Source organism: Lynx canadensis, chromosome B1 (assembly GCF_007474595.2).
Source record: "Lynx canadensis isolate LIC74 chromosome B1, mLynCan4.pri.v2, whole genome shotgun sequence".
In the NCBI taxonomy this organism is placed as follows: domain Eukaryota; kingdom Metazoa; phylum Chordata; class Mammalia; order Carnivora; family Felidae; genus Lynx; species Lynx canadensis.
In genome coordinates, this window is record NC_044306.2 from 6834426 (window position 1) to 6856543 (window position 22118).

Genomic DNA, 22118 nt, shown 5'->3' on the forward strand with positions numbered 1-22118 from the left:
ACCAGTCACAGTCCTTCCCTTTGGTCTGGGGTGGACACTGGGAGTCTGCATTTGACAAGTACACCAGGGATCCTGATGTAGGAGTAGAACCCTGAAAATGTGACACAGTGGCCAATAAGCTAAAGACAGATTCTTATATGGATTCAGGTCACCAGCAGACACGGCCAGATTCATCACTCACTCATCCCTGGTTGAACTGAAATCCTCTGCCTCACAGGCACTTGTCTCATTCGTGGGCCACCGGCCAGCTGGCTTTACTGTCTCACCCGTGCACAGCCCTTTTACTAGAACTTCCTTCCCATCCCCCACTTGGCATTCTTGAACTTCCCCTTTAAGAATCTGATTACATATCATACCCCTTTGGGAGATGGGATCCCCTTCCCTGAACATTCAGTCTAATTGTTGGTGCCAAACCTCCCCATTATCCCAGGAGGGCATTTAGGACACCTCCCTGCAACTGCCACCTTGACTGTCTCCTTCTCAGAGCTGTGTGAGCTGAGGACAGCAAAAACACTTGGCTTGGCTCATTATTGTCCCCGGGTCCCCATAAACTGTATGGGATATGGAGATACGATGCATGTTAAAAGTAGTGAGAGAACAATTCATGTTAAAAGTAGTGAGAGAACAATTCATATAAACAAAGCCTTCTGTTTTAGATCTATCAACACAGGACCAAACCTTAGTGCCTTGGCGGCACTATTCTCACCTTCCACCCTTCTACCAGAAACAACACTTTTAACCTTCAAACGAAACGCAAAGGGATGGGACTAATTTATGGACGACGAAGGCTCCACTCCAGAGCGCAGGCGCAGGATCCTGGGGTCTTACGTCCCAGTGGAATACCCCCCCTCTGCGCTGATGGCAAGTCCTCTTTGGGGAATTGTGGGGGTTTTTTCCTCCTCTAATTCACAGCTTGGTTTGCAAAACTGACTTCAGTATCAACCTCCACAAGAAATAGCTGAAGAGACTTAAGGTTGAAGGTCTTCCTGGGATCCACAGGGCTGGCCCAGGGCTGGTGTCCAACTGGTCCCTCAGAAAGTGGCTGGGAGGTGGGGGGAGGTATCTCACTTAGGCACCGGCTGATGAATTATCTGCCGTCCATGTCTGTAGACAGTCCTGCCATACTATAGTATTAAACTGGAGACCCCCATGTCCGTAGTCTGTGCAGGTGCCTGTGTGCATATGATGAGGCAGTTCTATCTGGGACAGCTGTAGAGCGAATGCTGGGTAACAGATTCTCCTAACTGTTTTACCATGGAAATTCTTGGGCTTTGTTTTTAGATACAGAAAGATTTAAGTAAAATATTATTACATAGCGATGACTTTTCATCCAGAAAGCATATGCTACGGACAAGTACATATAAATGCTTGAACATTCTCTAGAGAGCTCAATAAAATACAACTTTTAAATTTGGTTTCGTAAAATTGTTTTAAAACGTACATCAGCATTTATACTTTTCTTTTGTGCCTGTTATTTCTGTGAAAAGCAAATTTCCTTGATCAAATTAAGTAGATGTGAATTTTGTTCTTGCTATTATCTTATTTTCAATAAATAAAAATCACTGCGCCAATACTGCTGTTACGATAATACCTTAGGAGTTCAAAATCTATTGTCTTAAGAAAATACAGAAATGATGGAGTAAAATGGTGGAGGAGTGGGGAGGCCCTAAGCACACATCCTCCCTGGAACACAGCTAGATAAATATCAAATCATTCTGAACACCCAAGAACTCAATCATAACTGTCAGAGAACAAACCTGCACATCTAAAAACCAGAAAAATGACCCATGGAAGGAAGGAACTGCATAGAATTCGTGGGAGAAAAGAGCTGCAGGTGCTCCCCAGGGAAAGGAGCCCTGGTCTCAGTGGGAGTAGGGAGGAGGAGGGAGAGGGAGAGAAAAAGAGGCGGGGGGGGGGGGGCGTGTAAGAGGGAAAACACTGCAAGGGACTGCTCAGAAAATTACTCCCCAAAACCTCAGACAAGGAAAAGGACAGGGTTACAACACCAACCAGTTTTCCAGAAACAGTGGAGCGCATATTCCTAAGGTTTCGGAGGTCTGTGACGTTTCCAGATTCGCACCTGGGGAGCTGAGCAGTGAGAGAGCAGAGCTGAGCCCCAACGGCGGGCGGCCTGAGGATCCCCAGGATCACATGGGGAGAAGCGGTTCGGCTGCTTGGAGTGCATCTGGGAGAGGTGATTCCGCCTCTCAATGGACACAGGACCCAGCAGGCAACATCCCAAACAAAGAAGCCAGGAGAGGTATGCAAACCCGGGCGCCAGCTGTGTGTTGTGATTTACAATAAATTCTGATCCACTACATGATCCCGTGGCTGTCTTCTGTGACAAACTGGCACCACCAGCCGCAAGTCATCGTGACTGTCCCCAGATCAGTGCAGGTCTGTGCTGTGGGCGTCTCTGAAGTATGGGTTTTGAAACACAGCCGCACCTGATTTTAAAACACGGCAGTGCTGCACCATTTGGCAGGTGGACAGGTTGGACACGGGGTGAAGGTGGGGATATGACGGAAACCGGGACACAGGTGGCATCGCTGCGCGTCTGTGAGGGCTTATTGAAGAGGGGTGGTGTACACTTCCTACTCCTGAGTTGAAAGAACAAGAGAATGGGGAGAAACCATTTTGCTCCCGCACCCACCAGCTTGATCCACCTCGGTGAGCTAAACAGCGCCACCAAGTGGAGGACGGAGCGCTACACCAAGTCCTGCCCCCCCCAGCACCATGAAAGCACATCTCCCAGGAGAGCAATTGTACCTGAAAATTAGAGCAGCAGGCCCCTTCCCCAGAAGACCAGCAGAAACACCTAGCCCACACCAAGTCTATGAATCAGACTGGCGCAAAGCTTCAGCTCTAGAGGAAAAAATATCTAGCATCCTTTGGGGTTTTTCTGTTTGTTTTTGTTTTTGTCTTTGTTTCTTTTTATTTTTTGATACAAAAAGAGCATTTAATCTTATTTTTTTATTTTATCATTTTTAAATTGTTTTATTTTGGATATATTTTTATTAGATTTTTCTTTTCTTTCTTCCTACCTTTTTCCTATCAAGCTTCTTGTAACAAGATCAGAACACACCTAGGATCTAACTTCATGTATTTTTTAGATTTTTTTTGTCTTCTATTTTTACTTTTCTTTTATTTTGCTTTATTTTTCTTTCTCTCCAAAATGACAAGACGAGGAATTCACCTCAAAAGAAAGAACAGGAAGAAAGGACAGCCAGATTGTTTAATCAATGCATATATAAGTAAATTGTCTGAACTAGAACTTAAAACAATTATAAGGATATTAGCTGTGCTTGAAAAAAGCATAGAGACACTAGAGAATACCTTACTGCAGAGATAAAAGAACTAAAATCTAGTCATGCCAAAACTAAAAATGCTGTAACCGAGATACAATCCCAAATGGAGGCCATAAAAATGAGGATAGACAAAGCAGAGGAGCAAATCAGTGATACAGAAGATAAAATTATGGAAAATAATGAAGCTGAAAAGAAGAGGGTAAAAACGGTCATGGACCACAAAGGCAGATTTCAGGAACTCAGTGACTTACTAAAAATGTATTCGCATCATAAGAGTCCCAGAAGATGAAGAGAGAGAAAGAAAGGCAGGAAGTTTCTTTGAACAAATTATAGCTGAAAACTTCCATAATCTGGGGAAGGACACAGATATCAAAATCCAAAAAAGCACAGAGAACTCCCATTAGATTCAACAAAAGCCAATCGTCACCAAGGCATAAAAGTCAAGTCAAAAATCACAAACACAAAGATAAGAATCATGAAAGCAGCAAGGGAAAAAAAAAGTCCTTAGCCTACAAGGGAAGACAGATCAGATTTGCAGCATATCTGTCCACAGAAACATGGCAGGCCAGAAAGGAATGGAAGGAAATGTTCAATGTACTGAATGGGGCAAATATGCAACCAAGAATTCTTTATTAGTTAGGCTGTCATTCAAATAGGAGGAGAGATAAAGAGTTTCCCAAACAAAACTAAAGGAGTATGTGACCACTAAACTAGCCCTGCAAGAAATTTTAAAGGGAACTCTTTGGAGGGAAAAAGAAAAAGAAAAAAAAAAAAAAGACCAAAGCAACAAAGACTACAAAGGACCAGAGAACATCACCAGAAACACCAACTCTACAGGTAACACAATGGCACTAAATTCAGACATTTCAATAATCACTCTGAATGTAAATCAACTAAGTGCTCCCATCAAAAGACATAGGGTAGCAGAATGGGTAAAATAAATAATAAATAAATAAATAAATAAATAAATAAATAAATAAATAAGATCCCATCTATATGCTGCCTACAAGAGACTAAAGACACCTGAAGATCGAAAGTGAGGGGATGGAGAACCATCTATCATGTTAATGGACATCAAAAGAAAGCCAGAGTAGCCATACTTCTATCAGACAAACTAGATTTTAAAACAAAGACTGTAACAAGAAATGGAGAAAGGCATTGTATTATTATTAAGGAGTCTATCCATCAAGAAGATCTAACAGTTTGAGTGTTTAGGCCCCCAAATTGAGAGCACCCTAATATATAAATCAATTACTAAAAAATATAAAGAAACTAATTGACAATAATACAAAAATAGAAGGAGACTTTAACACCCCACGTATGGCAATGGACAAATCTAAGCAGAAAATCAACAAGGAAACAATAGCGTTGAATGACACACTGGACCAGATGGACTTAACAGATACATTCGAATCATTTCATCCTAAAGCAGAATACACCTTCTTTTCTAGTGCACATGGAACATGTTCACATGGCACATACTGGGTCACAAATCAGCCTTCAACAAGTACAAAAAGATCACGATCAAAGTATGCATATTTTCAGATCACAATGCTATGAAACTTGAAGTCAAACACAAGAAAAAATTTGGAAAGCCCTCAAATACATGGAGGTTAATAAAGAACATCCTACTAAAGAAAAAATGGGTTAACCAGGAAATTAAAGAAGAAATTAAAAAAAATACAAGGAAGCACGTGAAAATGAAAAGACAAGGGTCCAAAACCTTTGGGATGCAGCAAAAGGCAGTCCTAAGTGGGAAGTATATTGCAATTCAGGCCTATTTCAAGAAAAAAGGATCCAAATACACAACATAACCTTACATCTAAAGGACCTAGAAGAGGAAGAGCAAATAAAACCTAAAGCCATTAGAAGAAGGACAATAATAAAGATTAGAGCAGAAATAAACAATATAGGGGAAAAAAACAAAAAAACAGAACACGTCAATGAACTAAATGCTGGTTCTTTGAAAGAATAAACAAAACTGAACCCCCTAGCCAGACTTATCAAAAAGAGAGAGGACCCAAATGAAAGGGGAGTGATCACAACCAACACCAGGGAAATATAAATAATCATGAGAATACTATAAAAAATTATATGCCAACTTGGCAATCTGGAAGAAATGGACAAATTCCTAGAAACTCACAAACTACCAAGTTGAAACCAGAAGAAATAGAAAATTTGAACAGACCCATAACCAGCAAAGAAATTGAATCAGTAATCAAAAATCTTCCAACCACCAAGAGTCCTGGGCCAGACAGACGGCTTCCCAGGAGAATTCTACCAGACAATTTAAAGAATAGTTCTACCTATTCTCAAACTGTTCCAAAAAACAGAAATAGAAGAAAACTTCCAAACTTAGTCTACAAAGCCAACATTACCTTGATTATAAAACCAAAGACCCCACTAAAAAGGAGAATTACAGGCCAATATCCCTGATGAACATGGATGCAAAATTCCTCAACAAGGTACTATAGCAAAATAAATTCAACAGTATACTAAAAGAATTATTCACCCATTGATCCCATTATCAATGGGATTTATTCTTGAGCTACAGGGCTGGTTCGATATTTGCAAATCAATCAACACGATATACTACATTAAAAAAAAAAAAAGAACCATATGATCCTGTCAATGGATGCAGAAAAAGAATGGACAAAATATAGCATCAATTCTTGATAAAAACGCTCAACAGAGCAGGGACAGATGGAACATACCTGAATGTCATAAAGGCCATTTATGAATGACCCACTGCTAATATCATCCTCAGTGGGGAGAAAGTGAGAGAGCCTTTCCCCTATGGTCTGGAACAAGACAAGGATATCCACTCTCACCATTACTATTTAACATACTACTGGAAGTCTCAGCCTCAGCAATCAGACACCAAACCAAAAAAAACTGCATCTAAATCGGCAAGGAAGAAGTCAAGCTTTCACTATTTGCAGGCGACATGATACTCTATAGAGAAAACCCAAAACACTCCACCAAAAATTGCTAGAACTAATACATGAATTCAGCAAAGTCACAGGATATAAAATCAATGTTGTAAATATAAAATCTGTTGTATTTCTATATATCAATAATGAAGTAGCAGAAAAATAAATCAAGGAATCGATCCCATTTGCAACTGCACCAAAACCAGTAAGATACCTGGGAATAAACCTAATTAAAGAGGGAAAGATCCATACTCTGAAAACTGTAGAACACTCATGAAAGAAACTGAATAGGACACAAGTAAATGGAAAACCATTCCATGCTCACGGATTGGAAGAACAAACAGTGTCAAAATGTCCATCCTATCCAAAGCAATCTACACATTTAATGCTAGCCCTATCAAAATACCACCAGAAGTTTTTGCAGAGATAGAACAAACAGTCCTAAAATTTGTATGGAACCACCAAAGACCCTGAATAGCAAAAGCAATCCTGAAAAAGAAAAACAAAACCGGAGGCATCACGATTTCAGATTTCAAGCTGTATTACAAAGCTGCAGTCATCAAGGTATTATGGTACTGGCACAACAACAGATACATAGATCAATGGAACAGAATAGAAACTCCAGAAATGGACCCACAACTGTACAGTCAACTCATCTTCGACAAAGCAGGAAAGAATATCCAATAGAAAAAAGACAGCCTCTTCAACAAATGGTGTTGGGAAAACTGGATGGCAACATGCAGAACAATGAAACTGGACCAATTTCTTACACCACACACAAAAATAAATTCAAAATGGATGATAGATCTAAATGTGAGACAGGAAACTATCAAAATCCTAGAGGAGAACGCATGCAGCAAGTTCTCTGCCCTGGGCCAGAGCAACTTCTTACTAGACACGTCACCAAAGGGAAGGGAAACAAAAGCAAAAATGGACTATTGGGACTTCATCAAGATAAAAACCTGCACAGCAAAGGAAACAATCAAAAAAACTAAAAGGCAGTCTACAGAATGGAAGAAGACATTTGCAAATGACACATCTGATAAAGGGTTAGTATCCAAAATCTATAAAGAACTTACCAAACTCAACACCCAAAAAACAAGCCAGTAAATGGGAAGAAGACATATGAATAGATGCTTTTCTAAAGAAGACATCCAGATGGCTAACAGACACATGAAAAGATGTTCAACATCAGTTATCATCAGGGAAATACAAATCAAAACCATGATTGGATACCCCCTCCCACCTGTCAGAAGAACCAACAAGTGTCGTTGGTGAGGATGTGGAGAAAGGGGAACCTTCTTGCACTGTTGGTGGGAATGCAAACTGGTGCAGCCACTCTGGAGAACAGCATTGAGGTTCCCTAACAAACTAAAAATAGAACTACCCTATGATCCAGCAATTGCACTCTTAGGTATTTACCCCAAGGATACAAAAATATGGATTTGAAAGGGTATATGCACCCCATTGGTTATAGCAGCACTACTGATAATAGCCAAAGTATGGAAAGAGCCCAAAGGTCCATTGACTGATGAATGGATAAAGACGAGGTGGTACATATATGCCATGGACTTTCTCAGGCATCAAAAAGAATGAAATCTTGCCATTTGCAATGACGTGGGTGGAGCTAGAACATATTATGGTAAGGGAAATAAGTCAATCAGTGAAAGACAAATACCGTATGATTTTGCTCATATGTGGAATTTAAGAAACAAAACACAGAACATATATGGGGGGCTGGAGAAGAGAGAGAAACCAACCATAACAGACACCTAATGAGAGAGAACAAACAGATGGGTATTAAGCAGGGTGCGTGTGCTGAGCACTGGGTGTTACAGGTAAGTGATGAATCACTGAATTCTCCTGAAACCAATGTTGCACTATAAGTCAACTAAAGTTTAAATTAAAAAAAAAATCAAGAACTGCCCTTACATATTCCAGATAATTCAAGTCACTTGGATCACTCTGTTGGATTACTAGATCAATTCTTTCTCATCAACACGTATACACTTTTCTAAATAAAATTTCTGGGGCAACTGACCTTTATTTGCCATCTTGGGAAGCTTATCAGTAAGTAAATCTTAACTGGAGCTTTAATACACACCAGGCAAGAATCTGTGAACTTTAAATGTGCTGAATCAAACTCAAACAATATTAAAGTGTTATGATTCACATCATTATGAGGGAACTATGGCACAGGTGTGACAAAGCACATGGCAGAAACATGGTAATAAAAAAGGGTGCCGAATGCATCCTTAGGGAGTCTCACAGAATCAGCAGCTTTGGACTTAAATGACAGCCAGGTCCCCGTACTATTCCTACTTCATAGATGAAGTAAATGGATGCAAAGAGAAGCCAACTTATCCAAGAAATGTCAACTATCCACTCAACTCATCACTTCCAGGCACCTACTTCCAAGCTGCACTGGAAAGGCTTTGAGGTAGTCAAGGGCCCACTCAACTCTCTTTTCACTTTTGGCACTTTTATTACATTTCCCTTTGACAGCTCCTCCTTTTGAAAATTCCTGGAGTTTGGAGTATATAAAAGCCCCCTTCTGCTCTGACATGGTACTGAAGCTCATCTTTCCTTTGAGATTAGGTAATGACATTGTCTGGGTTTAGGATATATTCTTCCTATTGTTGAGAGAAATAACTTGTACTTAAGTACAGAAATAGATGGATTAGTCTTCCTTAGACCAGTCCATCCAGTAACCTTGCTTTTCTGAATTTAAAATGACCATAGTGTTGACTTATAAAATAGAAGTTTGATTTGGACTACCATCCACCCATCCCCAAACACCTTCTTTACGCATTAGGGAAATTTTAAGCTATGGAACATAGATATGTCCAAAGCAGCTTATATCCTTCACACCTAGTGACTGAAAGTTAAAATAACTTCTTGTAGAATGTCGTAAGAGTTGAAGAGGTGGACCACTTAAGCTTTGGATTTCTGTCCTGGGGCATCAGCCTTGGCAGCATCCCAGAACTCCACCAAGATTTAACCAATGCCGGATCTATTTAACCCTCAAAGAGGAATGATACGAATACTGAAGAAAGAAAGTCATTCACAACCACGGTTTTCCCTTGGGTCCTGATTGTGTGGAATCATGGAACTTCGTTCATTCACCGTCACCGAGCTCCACCTACAGCAGCACTCAAGACCCTTGCAGCTCCTCCCTTTTCAAACAAATAGAACAGTTGTGACAGTTGTGACAGGGCTGGTTTCGTAAGAGAGTGGGCTCATGTTTCTGGACTCTATTCTTCCCAACTACAAAAAGCTAGTCCATTCAAGAGGTCACTGGGTCAGAGGTAAGAGGAGCTACTCTAACTGGCTTCCTTAAACATAAGCCACAGCATCCTAGTGAGATTGTTCTTCTCAATTCCACCATTATACTCCTACCCTGGGGCAACAGAGGAGAGTTACTAATTTTCTTTTATATATTCCTTCAATGCCTCTGGCAGTTATGCTTGATCTGGCATGGACTGGCTCCGAAGAGTTGCTTATAAAACATTCAGAGGTTTGGAAACTGGATGGAAAGCCTTTGTTAGCTTGAATTTTGCCACGGTATACAAGGAAACCAGCAAATGGTATAAATCAGTGCTTTGTCTGTTTCAGAGAGTCAGTTAACTACTACCCTCCAGAGGCCACTGACCTGTATGTTTCCCTTTCCAACAAGACCACAGAATGTGGCTTCTTGCCTCCATGAGCATCATCTTGAGAGAATACTACTTTCCTCCGTCATCTGCCATATAAAATCTTGCATATTTTACTTAAAATTGGTAACATTACTTTAAAAGTAACATGCTTTTTACCATTCCTAAAACACACACTTTTTAAAAAGTGTTTAATATGAAAAATAAACATTTCAAAATCTTCAAAATTTCTATAACCCCCAAACCCACATCCCCAAAGATAATCATGATTAGCGCTGTGGTCCCTAGCCCAGACTCCATTCCAGCAGAGGTGTGTCCATTCCAGGACCACTGATTCTCTTAAACTCAGTGACATCTTCTAGCCCTGCTCTGTACGAAGTCTATGGAGAAGTCACGGAAGATCTAAGAAGCTAGCTGCCCAAATACATCATCAATACTGATCACATATTAGGTGACGGGTATTTACTTATAATCTTGCCATTTATTCAGACCCTATAAGTTTGCCATTATTATCTTCACTTTTCCTCTTAGAAAGCCAGCTTGCAGAGGACTCACATGACCTGACAAAAACCATACAGCATACAATTTACTCAACTATTTGCTCCTATTTATCTGGCTCAAAAGCCTATTGCCTGACCACAGTTTATGAGTTATGTCCTCACGGTTTCAAACGTCTCAGAAAAATAGAACCCCAGATGGATAACCACTTGCAGGAAGAGAAAGGATAAAAAGGGCATATGGTTTGTAAGTAAGGGTGGTGAGAAATGGGACCGAGTCCTTTTGTGGCATCACTTCCACCCTTCGGGATAAGGTTGGGCTGGAACTAAAGGGGACCAGAGTCGCGCAGAACTTCCTGCGGAAAAGCCTTGGCATCCTCCCTTCTGACATGGGGCATGGACTTCCAGGAGCTTGAAGATTTGGGGTCTGGGCCTGAGGCCACCACAGACGTGTCAAGTAGAGGGCAAGGCTTCAGTGGTGGGAGGAGTATGTGGCTCCAGGGGCTACAGTGAATCCATCCTTTCTAGTTGAGACAATACTTGGCTTGTGAGACCATTCGCTCTCCTCCTACTGAGCTTCTAAAGCCTCCGAAGATACAGACTACTGCCTGTAGGAATCCATCTGCTGAGAAGTTCACCAGTTTTAGGTGGTGGAACCCATCAACCTCAGAGAGGGCCATCATGAGCCCCTTTCCTGACACTCGAGGAAATGTCCACTACTCCCACGAAATGCAGAGCCTTCAGCCTGGACGAGGTCACCACCTACCTGTCGTGAAGACAGGAACAGGGTCCAGGCCAAAGTTGTGTTGGAAGAATAGTGAAGAGAAGTCACTTTCCTCAAAGATCCATGACTTGGACTTGGACATTTTAGAGTTGTGCAGTTCTACACTTGTCAGGAATTGGGGAAGTTTGGTGACTGGGAGTTTCCTCAAGTATGCGACACGCAACTAGAGTTTAGTTCGGATTCTGTGTCTCCCTCTCTCTCTGTTCCTCCCCCACTTGCACACTGTCAGTCTCTCTCTCGAAAATAAATAAAGATTAAAAGAAAAAAGTGGAATGATTGATGTTCAGGGCTCTTGGACAGTATCAAAGCTCCACTGAGCCATCATATATACAGCCTCTGGAGAGCCCAAGATGGGTTTTGTGTAAGAAGTGCCATCCCAGCTGCCATCCACATAAAGCGGATCCCCGCAAGCATTTTCCCAGACAGAGTCCATACGTACCCTGTAAGGTGTCACGTACATGTCTCCATAGTGCAGAATGCTCCACTAGCATCTTCCAAAGCTTACCAACTCTGTAGAGGAAGAAAACTGGCATTCATCTCCAAGACTGACAAGAGCCCCAGTTTCACCCCGGTCCCTTGCTGTCCTTCTCCATGGCTACGAGGCCAGAAAGTGGTTGGATATCCTGTTCCAACTGCACCCTAAGCTTCTATTCCAATATTTTCCCTTTTAGGGCACTTGGACTGAGACTCTATACCCTTCTGAGTACCTCTCTTGAGCTTCAAGGTACCTGCCCTTCAGAAGAGTGGGAACACCCCTCCCCTGCACACTGGTCCACACCTGGAAATCTGAATCTCTTCTGTAATGCACAGAGATGAGAATGTCTTCAGCATCACAGAGATAGGCAATGCCAAGGTGATTACCAAGCTTTGCTCTCTGCCCGTTGTATGCATGTACTATGATGGAGAAATTGAATCTTTTGCCTTCTGGGGTGAGTTGAGGGGTCTGAGGAACTGGAGAAGTGTTTAAATTTCTGGGGAGGTGACAGCTGGATTCTGGGTACTGTATCCTCTTGTTTTCCTATGAGTCACCCAGTGGAGAGGACAGAACTTTGATTCAGATCTGAAAGAGAAACTCTGTATTAATGCAAGCATCTGATAACTGGAGAAAGGTAGCCAATATCCAGGACACTTCACAATGCCCAAAAGATTCTCTATAAATATGGTTTACCAACTGAGTTATCCAGAGCATATGGGAGAGTCCAAGGAGAGAGAAGGAAGATCTCAGGAAATTAGTAACGCACTGGCTGTGGGATTATGTTAGATTTTGCCTTCAAGACAAATTTAGATTGAAATGTAAAATTATGTTCTACCTTTAGAATTTTATTCAAAGGAAATCTAGGGATATCCAGGGAATCCCTACACATATGAACAGGAAGTCCTATGAGTAGGAAGGAAAATTTTACCTACGTATCACTGTGCTTTGTCTGTGTTTCCAAGTGGTAGGCATCAAAGACGGACATGAATGAATGAGAACCATAAATAAAAAGCAGCTCACTAGCTGATTATTTCTTATATTATGAAAACTCCCAACTAGGTCCCACAAACTTTCCAAATCTCCTGTGTTAAACAGTCATTATTTTGAGCCGGGAAGAGGTCCTCCTATAGCACAACCCCGACATTTATTTTTCTGCAAACTACCACCATGAATTCATTGGGTTTAAGAATTCAACTTCATAAAAATGACATGAAAACATGTCAAGTAACGAACACAGTAGCTATTAAAAAGGAAGAGGCAGGAGTGAAAAAGTAATTGAATATTAATATTCAAAGAATCCCGGGGCACCTGGGTGGCGCAGTCGGTTAAGCGTCCGACTTCAGCCAGGTCACGATCTCACGGTCCGTGGGTTCGAGCCCCGCGTCGGGCTCTGGGCTGATGGCTCAGAGCCTGGAGCCTGTTTCCGATTCTGTGTCTCCCTCTCTCTCTGCCCCTCCCCTGTTCATGCTCTGTCTCGCTCTGTCCCAAAAATAAATAAAAAACGTTGAAAAAAAAAATTAAAAAAAAAAAAAAAAAAAAAGAATCCCGTGGCTTGGAGCAAAACATCTTTAGAAGCTATCCAATAATTTTAGTAATGGATAGACAACAAATCATTAGAAACCTTAAAAATAGGACTTCAAAGCAGAATTAGGATGAAAGAGATTACAAGACAAGGGAAGAAGGAAATGACTTGGCAAAACTCCAAAACTTTAAAAAATAAAATAAAAAAATCATTTAAAAGAGACTACATTGGGAGAGAAGAGAAAGTAACAGACACACTGCTGAAAAGTCACTCATTAATGTCACAGGCTTAAAATGAGCAAAAGGTAAAAGGATTAAATAAAAAATCATTGAAAGCTGTGAAATACAAGCCCACAACCTAGAAAACCCATGTTAGTGGTAAAGATAACAAATGAAATAATATGACAAAAAATAATTTTATGAATTATTTCAATAAAGAAGTATTAAAACATACAAAAAAAGCAATTCGTGCGTGAAAATGCACTGTTTGGAAAAACATATACACAGCAATACAAAACAAAAGTGCCCCGTCCCCATAGAGTCTGTAATTCATAGACGAAGAATGATTTGAGGATCACAGTAAAAACTCAAGTGAGGTATAAAAGGACATTCACTGAACAAAGTGGGGAACCAACTGTGACCTTTAACCTTATAACCAAGTAAACTCTTCCTCAACTATCACAAGAGATGAATTTAAGAAAGATTCGTGGACGGGAACAGCTGGGTGGCTCAGTCGGTTAAGCCTCCGACTCCGGATTTCGGCTCAGGTCATGATCTCGCAGTTCACAAGTTTGAGCCCCGGGTCAGGCTCTGTGCTGACAGCTCAGAGCCTGGAGCCTGCTTTGGATTCTGTGTCTCCCTCTCTGCCCTTGCCCTGCTCACACTCTGTCTCTCTCTGTCTCTCAAAAATGAATGAATGAATGAATGAATGAATGAATAAATAAATAAATAAATAAATAAATAGCTATATAAGCCAACTTTAGAACCAATAAAACCTATTTAACAGTTCCAAGTTATCCATTCATTCACACAACACTATACTAACCAACTTCCCACCCAACCAGGAATAGTGACACGTCTCTGATGACTTCAGGATGGGTGATTACACAGCTCAGCCCCTCCCTCGAGATCTCTTAAAGGGTCACTGGGAAGAAGGCCTTGTGCATCCTCAATATCACCTCACTATTTTTTAGAGCACTGCTAACTAACCATTAAGATTTCCCAGTCCTTCCCAGGCTATCTGAACATAGCTGCTTAGGTCTGGGGTGCAACATTTGTTTTCTCCATTCCAAAACCAGGTTCTCCAACAGATGTGCCAAAAAAAATGACTGATATCTATTCCCATTCACCTGTGTTTCCTTTTCTTTCTGAAGTGCAGTCTGAAAAAATGATATTACTAAGTGAGCTCCCTCAAATCCCAAGACCAGTGATGGGCCAAGCTATTCCAGGTGCTGGGGAGACGGCAGTTTACAGGTTAACCAAGACAGTCTTGCCTTCTTGCCTCTAACCTTCTAGCAATACACAGATTGGAAAGCAAAGGCACAGAGTACAGGAAAATAGCTTTATGTATGAAGAAGTATAAAACTAGAACAACTGTATCTTTCAAATTAATACTGTAAATGGAAAAACGTATCAGCTCATTTGATCACAAATCAAAATCCAACCTTTCATAATTTTTAACATCCAGTACATCCAAAGTTGTTCAGAAAAGGTGAAAATAGAATGAAATTTATAATTATTCTAGAATTTCATATATGAAAGCATCACACTCCCAAAGAGAAGATCTCCCTTTACAGTGCACAACGGTCCCTGAATACAAAGGGCTTGTGACAAGGATGGAGGAAAACCTCGCATTAAAAAAAAAAAAAAGGAACCTGCAATGTCCCTATACATATATAAATGTACCAATGGAACAAACTAAAGCAATATTCACAGAAAATTTTATCTTAAATATTTAATTAATTAAAGATTAAATAAATGATATAAGCACCTACCTCAAGAAAAGAAATAAGATGAAAAAACTACTTGAGGAAACCCATTAAAGGGAATAGGGAGAAGCAGAAAAGAAATTACTTATAAGCCAAAAAAGTCCAGTAAAAACATAAGATGTAGAACAAGAAGTTCGGTGGAACTTGCTGTGATGAAGGAAATGCTCTGTTGTCTACATTATCCACACAGCAGCAATCAGATCCATGTCATTAAAGGGCACCTAAAATCTGGGGCGCCTGGGGGGGGCTCAGTCACAGAAGCATCCAACTCTGGCTCAGGTCATGCCCTCGCGGTTCGCAGGTTGGAGCCCCGCATTGGGGTCTGTGCTGACAGCTCAGAGCCTGGAGCCTGCTTCGGATTCTGTGTCTCCCTCTCTCTCTGCCCTTCTTCACTCATGCTCTCTCAAAAGTAAATAAACTTTTGAAAAAATTTTAAAACTTAAAAAAAAAAAAAAGAACACCTGAAATCTGGCTAGCATTACTGAGGGTCTTAAGTTTAGTTATTTAATTGTAATTAATCTAAATTTAATAAGCACATGTCACTAGTGGTTACTTTATTGGAGAGCACAGCTCTAAAACCTTAGAGTAGGCAGTCAAAATAATGAAACAGATTAAAGACAAAAATGGAAAAGGGACACAAATAGTCAAAAACAAGACATGAGAATGGGGGACTGATTACTGCTAACAGTAAAATTCAGATTTAAGATGCTGCTTTGATACAACAAATGTCTAAAGACAGGTACAGGAGGGAAGCAGACACCCTGGGATTCCATGGACACAAACCTCAAACTCCCTGGGGGAAATCTGGGCTTGAAGATAAGATGAAAGCCGAATAAATATGAAAATCTGCAAATATATTATGATGCAGCATACATAAACTATGTTACTAGGGTGGAGGAGGAGAGTGTTAGGGGGCTTTCAAGAACATGTTAAGAATTTATTAATTTATAATTAAAATGGGAAGCCAGCCTTATACTTTATCTTTTGGCTAATGGGAAAATAAATAAAATATTAATACAGAGCACAATGCAGTAAATACTTCCACCGCCATCTCATTCACAACTGAATTACACATTTAAGTGGAATCTCTACGTCTGCAGAGAAAAGCTTTTGGCTGAAAATTTCTGCCTCTCACAATGAAATAATTCCAGTAGACAGCCCAGTAAATACGCAACTGGTATCTCAGGTCATTTTGGACATTTCTCAAAATACCTGGCAATCGTGTTAAGGTCTTGCATGTAAATTCCAACTCCCATGCAAAATAAATGCTATTTCAAAATTAGCTATGACAGATGAATTTCCATAGACTTGTCCTTCCTCTTCATTCATCATATGGTTGGTAACTTATTTCACAAATGAGGTAGGTAATTTTCGAGGTAGATGCTTTCAACTGTTCATCTTATTTTATTATTTTTTTACTGTTTATTTTTGAGAGGGGGAGGGAGAGAGAGAGGGAGGGAGAAAGAGAGAGAGGGAGAGAGAGAGAGAGAGAGAGGGAGAGAGAGAGGGAGGAGGGAGGGAGGGAGAGAGAGAGAAGAGAGAGAGAGAGAGAGAGACAAAGACAGAGTGTGAGCTTAGGGGAGTGAGAGGATAAGGAGACACAGAATCTGAAGCAGGCTCCAGGCTCTGACCTGTCAGTACAGAGCCCGACGTGGGGCTCGAACCCACAAACTGCGAGATCATGACCTGAACCGAAGTTGGACACGTAACCAACTGAGCCTCACAGGTGCCCCTCAACTGTTAAATTGTAAAGTATTCCTGCAGTCGTACCTGGTGTTTATGCCATCTTCTCCGTAAAAGGTGAGGAATAACTTTTAATCTTAGCTAGGTTCTTTACCTCCAACTTTACGTTTGGGTCCTGTTATTTCTGCCATTTCATGAATTTTATGTTACTACTTATAAAATAATAATAACTTCCACTACTCCTCTCTATTTGATCCTCCCAGAACTTAAACGTTGCAGTATCTTCCGATCTTGATTAGATTAAAAATCTTGAATTAAAAAAAAAAAAAAAGCAGGGGCACCTGGGTGGCTCACTGGTCAAGTGACCTCCTGATTTTGGCTCAGGTCATGATTTCACATGATTCCTCAGGTCAGGAATTAAAAAAGAACACATGAAAAACTTCTTTCTCAGCCAAGATCCGTCTTGAAAGTCACTCCCTCACTCCTGGGCGTGGCGATGGCTTTCGGGGCTTCGAAACAGCACGGCCCCTCCCTGCACTGCAGACACACACCCAGGAGAAGGCATTCACTCTGTGGCAAAGCCAGTCCTCTGCTGCACGCTGAAATAACGGGGATTCAGCAGGATTACGCTCCTCCGTGAAGATCAACAGTCGGGCTTTTCTGCTCATTTCTTCAGAACACTCTCCTATCCCAGTGAAGCCCACACGGTCCGCGGCAGTGGTGAGTCTACGCACCGGACTGACGGTCCCTTGAAGACAAAGACCCCAGTCTCTGCTAATACTTGCTGAGGACAGGGTCAGAGCTTCTCAAACTCTCCCCCATTCCAGGACCCCTAACTCCCCAAAGAGCACTCTAATTCCTTCTACAGGCTCCCTTTACAGAGCAAAGCACCTCCTCCTTCCTCCTCCTTGGAGAGATGCTTTTGTTCTCTATTTGGCTAAAAGAGCCTAGGTCCGGGGGCGCCTGGCTGGCTCAGTGGGTCTGGCGTCCAACTCTTGATCTCAGCTCAGGTCATGATCTCGAGGTTTGGAGGATGGAGCCCCGTGTGGGATCTGCACTGACAGCACGTGGAACCTGTTTGGGATTCTCTCTATCCCTCTCTCTCTGCCTCTGCCCTGTTCACACGGGCTCATGTGCTATCTCACAATAAATAAACTTAAAAAAAGAAAAGACAAAAAAAAAAAAAAAAAGCCTGGGCCCTTTCCCATCAAACTGCCCCGTGACTCCCTGCATGTGTACTGGGGCAGGTGAAGGGGTCAGTGGGAGAGGCCAGCAGAGTGGAACTCTCCTCACAGGAAAGACATGGCCTGGATGGGACAGTGGTAAGGCTTGCTCTTCTCACCCCTACCCCTAAAATTTACAGATCACATATCATACACCTGAGCAAGAGCTGCTTCTCTTTCATGGTTTTAATCACTATCTCAAGTTTTTAATTCCTCTTTTCCAGAACATCAGATTAAACTACCAAAAAATTGGTAATTAAGAAGACCTAATTAGTAGCACTGAAAACCGTGGAAGAAGGTCAATAGAAGCAGCTGAGTAATTTATCCAATTATGAACAGATGGGCTATCTTTCAACAAAGTCCCACAACAATCCAACCCATCCTTGGTCATTTCCAGAGAAAGGACAAAGGAAATAGATACACACCTGACTGGGAACTAGTTCACAGCCCACTAGGTTAAAAGATCACATAAGAAGAAAGAGAAGATGTGGAATATTAGACTAATTGGTTAAACTAGATTTTGACTGTTAATATAAAAAATTGCCAATATCCTTAATCAAGGGCACACTGAAATAGTGTACAATTATTTACTAAGCACCAAAGAATACTTTCAACATATAACAGACTATAAAACCATTAAGACCTCATCATCTGACTGACATATTTAAGAGGGAATATACGTTGGGAATTAAAAACAAAATTCTAGGGGCGCCTGGGTGGCGCAGTCAGTTAAGCGTCCGACTTCAGCCAGGTCACGATCTCGCGGTCCGTGAGTTCGAGCCCCGCGTCGGGCTCTGGGCTGATGGCTCGGAGCCTGGAGCCTGTTTCCGATTCTGTGTCTCCCTCTCTCTCTGCCCCTCGCCCGCTCATGCTCTGTCTCTCTCTGTCCCAAAAATAAATAAACGTTGAAAAAAAAATTAAAAAAAAAAAAACAAAATTCTAATGAATTTGGGATCTACCCTTCTTTTGCCCCCATTGCTACTGTTGCTCGACTCCTCTCCCTTCTGCTCTTTTCCATCTCTCTGCTGATCCTTTTTTTTGCCACTTTCATTTATTCCACTGCTTCTAGCTCATGTCACGCTCTCACTCTTATTTGGTCTTTCAAAGCCCATCGGACCCACTTCCCTCTCCTCAATTTCATAGCTGCTTTTTCTCATCACTCTCTTTGGCTGTAGCTCCCTGCTTCTCCCTGGTCTCTCTCTTTCCCCTATCCCCCGGCCCCACCTTCACATTCACAGGAACAGAATGAAGATGCCCCTGTCCAGAAGCACGCTTTGTGGTGGCTCATCGGGAATGTAAACAATACCTGACAGGCACAGCCAGCAGGATGGGACGGGACAGAACAAGGGGTGCCACGGGACAGGGGCAGGTGAAAGCCCCAGCAAGGGACTCAGGGCCTCCCTGAGGAACTGACTGTGGAGAGCCCAAGGACCAGCAGGGCCGGCCCCAGAAAGACGCGAGAAGGGAGAGAGGAACTCAGGAGGGGGCTGGGGTCTGCAGGATCCGGAGAGCAGGGCGTCGTGGTGCTGCCCCCTCGGTACCGCGAAGGGCGAGAATGCACCTCGCCAGTGGGGCCTTGACACGCGCGGGGGCCAGGGAGAGACGGTGAAAAGAACGGAGGCAGAAAAACGGGCGAAACGGCCTGGGAGCCAGTTTACCGGAAACAGACGCGGATCCAGTGCAGCAGCACAACGTCTTCCGACCAGGCCGGGCTCCCCGCGGGCGGGGCTGGCGGATGCGGGGACTGTCAAGTTAGCGAGGGCCCGGACTCCGGGTGTGGAGGCCGCAACACCCAGACCATCAACGTGCCAGCTGCAACTAGAAACGCTGAAACCCGCACCGGGAAAAGAGCCCTTCCGTTCGGGAAATCTGCATCCGGGTCGGCCGGAAACGGGGACCTCGGACGGGGCGGGGTCTGGAAGGAAGGGCTTGGGTGTGGCTTATGCAAGTCTCCGCCCCGCCCCCAGGGCGTTTCCGTTCTGCAAGTTCTTCCGCCCGGAGCTTGGGTCCCGGCGTTTGCCTCCAGGTGGCGGGATGGCCTGTGGCGCCGGGCTGCCCACCCTACGCCACGTTAAATGACTCAGATACGCTAAGGTAAAAGCTTAGCGTTGGCGCGCCGGTAATACCGAATGCGGAGTTGTTTCCTTCGCAACAGCGTGAGAACGGCTTAAATAACCCTTCGTGCGTGCCAGAGTCCCGCGGACCGCGAGAGGCGCTCGGATTGCGGGGACACCCCTGCGGCGGCGTGGGCGGGGCAGGGGCGTCTGCGGCTCCGCCTATCAAATTGTGGTTTCCTTTCCGATAGAACGAGTGTGAACCCCGAATTCACTTGTGCGAACCCGGGGGTTCAGCCTGACCACCGCGGAGGGTAGCTAACATTTCTAACATTTCTCCTCCCTGTTCGCGGGGAGGCAGAGGGACACACGGGCCCAGGATTGGGCCGTGAGGATGGTCGGCTGAGGCCCTCGCGTTACTGCGCAGGGCTTGAGGTTTATAAATTCACATACCTTTAAGACTGATGTGCAGGACATTCTGCAAGTTGCCGGAGTTAGTATTTCCTGAATCTGTTGTAATTTCACATTTTTCTTTATTCCGGAGGTACTACTCGAAAGAGCATTTTTAATTTTGAAAAATCAGGGTTTTTTTAATGTGTTTTTTTTTTCTGTCTCCCAATGTTTTGTGTCGAGTATGGGCAAGTATTAATTTTTCATTATTTCTGTATACATCTCACTGAAACGTCTCTTTTTTGACAACACCAAAAAGCATAGTGAAACTGGATTTTCAAAGTTTAGTTGCCTCATTTATACCCTTAATAAATCCTAATGGAAAGTGTGTGAGTGAAAATCTTAATCTGTTTCCTTTGTAAATTCTGACATCCACGCTAGAGGGAATTTGGCAAGACTAAATCCCAACTACTCAGGCTGCAGGATTTCTCAAAGATTATTTCCAGAGAAGAACCTTTCTGGTTTTCTCGTAACACCTATTTCTCTAGTTTTACATTTTTTTAATATTAAATATTTGGGCTCAAATGGGTTTAAATTCTGGAAGATAACGTTCTCAGGCAGGGCAACAGTAAACACTGTGTGGTTCATATGGAGCGAGTTGGGGGAGCCCTACCCACGATCCCTCCTGGTCTCCAGGGCAGAGATTACTTAATCTGAACTCACCTCACTCCTCTCATACCTGTGAGGAGCTGGGCACAGATTAAGAAGGGATCAAGGAATCCCGGTACAGGAACCTCTCCCCCATTTAGTCTATCCCCCTCTCTCTTTACATGGAAGTCAAGTGATACAGTTCCACCAGTGTAAGCCATCCAGCCTCCAAGCCACCTCCTCCATCAAATCCTCTGTGTTCTGCTTTATACGGAGTGCTTTGGGAGGCCGTAAATCGACTGAAGTGATTTTTCTTGGGTGCACATGTCGATGTGTATTATTTGGAAGCTCCTTATGAAAAGCTGAGCCCATAAGATGGTGTCTTAGTAAACCACGGTCTTCCCACACCTCTGAATCTCTTTCCCTGGCTGGGAAGTAGATCCGATGAAAGCTGAGGAGTGAAAAGAAAAGAAATGAGACTGAATTGAAATAATTTCTTCTATTTCTGTTTTCATTATATTATTATTACAGTGAAAAACCATTTTCCAGGCATTCCTTAGAAACACTACCCTATGTAATCATAATGACTGTAGGATAGAATTTTGATGAGGGTCACTCTGATGGCCTGGTGGGTAGGTGGCCCCTGTAGACTGGAATGCATGTGTAGGGGTGCCTGTGCCCCCATCATCCCAGGGATGATGATGCCTTCCCTCCTGGGGATGTCTCTGGTTCTAGTACATTTGCCCATCAAGTACCCTGAATGTCCTAACATCTGGGAGCCTCCAGCTGAGAGCAGAGACGTGCTATGAGTCAAAGTAGGGAGCTCCTGTGGAAGGGAGCAGTTGTTCTGTTGGCTCTAGGGTGGTGGAATGAAGGAGCTTAAGCTTGGAGAATCTGATTCCCGCGTGGGGATGTGAGCACACGCGGGGGTGTAATGTGTGAAGTCTGAATATGGTGCCCC

At 42.7% G+C, this 22118-nt stretch overlaps 1 protein-coding gene across 1 annotated transcript in view; it reads right to left on the reverse strand.

The window, feature by feature from the left end:
- Window positions 1–19926, reverse strand: part of LOC115511739 (zinc finger protein 596-like) — a 31632-nt gene extending 11706 nt beyond the window's left edge. Inside the window, 3 exon segments of the mRNA XM_030312065.1 lie at window positions 11615–11685; window positions 11954–12235; window positions 19724–19926. The gene's annotated coding sequence lies outside the window, so the exon portion shown is untranslated.
- Between the last annotated feature and the right edge of the window lie 2192 nt (window positions 19927–22118).